Genomic DNA, 2,033 nt, shown 5'->3' on the forward strand with positions numbered 1-2,033 from the left:
AGAGGATAAGAGAGGAGGAGAGGATAAGAGAAGAGGAGAGGATAAGAGAGGAGGAGAGGATAAGAGAAGAGGAGAGGATAAGAGAAGAGGAGAGGATAAGAGAGAGGAGAGGATAAGAGAGGAGGAGAGGATAAGAGAGGAGAGGATAAGAGAGGAGGAGAGGATAAGAGAGGAGGAGAGGATAAGAGAAGAGGAGAGGATAAGAGAAGAGGAGAGGATAAGAGAAGAGGAGAGGATAAGAGAGGAGGAGAGGATAAGAGAGGAGAGGATAAGAGAAGAGGAGAGGATAAGAGAGGAGGAGAGGATAAGAGAGGAGAGGATAAGAGAGGAGGAGAGGATAAGAGAGGAGGGGATAAGAGAGGAGGGGAGGATAAGAGAGGAGGAGAGGATAAGAGAGGAGGAGAGGATAAGAGAGGAGGAGAGGATAAGAGAGGAGGAGAGGATAAGAGAGGAGGGGATAAGAGAGGAGGAGAGGATAAGAGAGGAGGAGAGGATAAGAGAGGAGGAGAGGATAAGAGAGGAGGAGAGGATAAGAGAGGAGAGAGGATAAGAGAGGAGGAGAGGATAAGAGAGGAGGAGAGGATAAGAGAAGAGGAGAGGATAAGAGAAGAGGAGAGGATAAGAGAGGAGGAGAGGATAAGAGAGGAGGAGAGGATAAGAGAAGAGGAGAGGATAAGAGAGGAGGAGAGGATAAGAGAGGAGGAGAGGATAAGAGAGGAGGAGAGGATAAGAGAGGAGGAGAGGATAAGAGAGGAGGAGAGGATAAGAGAGGAGGAGATAAGAGAGGAGGAGAGGATAAGAGAGGAGGAGAGGATAAGAGAGGAGGAGAGGATAAGAGAGGAAGAGAGGATAAGAGAGGAGGAGAGGATAAGAGAGGAGGAGAGGATAAGAGAGGAGGAGAGGATAAGAGAGGAGGAGAGGATAAGAGAAGAGGAGAGGATAAGAGAGAGGAGAGGATAAGAGAAGAGGAGAGGATAAGAGAAGAGGAGAGGATAAGAGAAGAGGAGAGGATAAGAGAAGAGGAGAGGATAAGAGAGGAGGAGAGGATAAGAGAGAGGAGAGGATAAGAGAGGAGGAGAGGATAAGAGATGAGGAGAGGATAAGAGAAGAGGAGAGGATAAGAGAAGAGGAGAGGATAAGAGAGGAGGAGAGATTAAGAGAGGAGGAGAGGATAAGAGAGGAGGAGAGGATAAGAGAGGAGGAGAGGATAAGAGAGGAGGAGATAAGAGAGGAGGAGAGGATAAGAGAGGAGGAGAGGATAAGAGAGGAGGAGAGGATAAGAGAGGAGGAGAGGATAAGAGAGGGGGAGGATAAGAGAGGAGGAGAGGATAAGAGAGGAGGAGAGGATAAGAGAAGAGGAGAGGATAAGAGAGGAGAGGATAAGAGAGGAGGAGAGGATAAGAGAGGAGGAGAGGATAAGAGAAGAGGAGAGGATAAGAGAGGAGGAGAGGATAAGAGAGGAGGAGAGGATAAGAGAGGAGGAGAGGATAAGAGAGGAGGAGAGGATAAGAGAGGAGAGGATAAGAGAGGAGGAGAGGATAAGAGAGAGGAGAGATAAGAGAGGAGGAGAGGATAAGAGAGGAGGAGAGGATAAGAGAAGAGGAGAGGATAAGAGAGGAAGAGAGGATAAGAGAGGAGGAGAGGATAAGAGAGGAGGAGAGGATAAGAGAGGAGAGGATAAGAGAAGAGGAGAGGATAAGAGAAGAGGAGAGGATAAGAGAAGAGGAGAGGATAAGAGAGGAGGAGAGGATAAGAGAGGAGGAGAGGATAAGAGAGGAGGAGAGGATAAGAGAAGAGGAGAGGATAAGAGAGGAGAGATAAGAGAGGAGGAGAGGATAAGAGAAGAGGAGAGGATAAGAGAAGAGGAGAGGATAAGAGAGGAGGAGAGGATAAGAGAGGAGGAGAGGATAAGAGAAGAGGAGAGGATAAGAGAGGAGGAGAGGATAAGAGAGGAGGAGAGGATAAGAGAGGAGGAGAGGATAAGAGAAGAGGAGAGGATAAGAGAGGAGGCCAGAAAAGAGCAGGAGGCCATA

Source organism: Rana temporaria, chromosome 13 (assembly GCF_905171775.1).
Source record: "Rana temporaria chromosome 13, aRanTem1.1, whole genome shotgun sequence".
NCBI classification, from domain to species: Eukaryota; Metazoa; Chordata; class Amphibia; order Anura; family Ranidae; genus Rana; species Rana temporaria.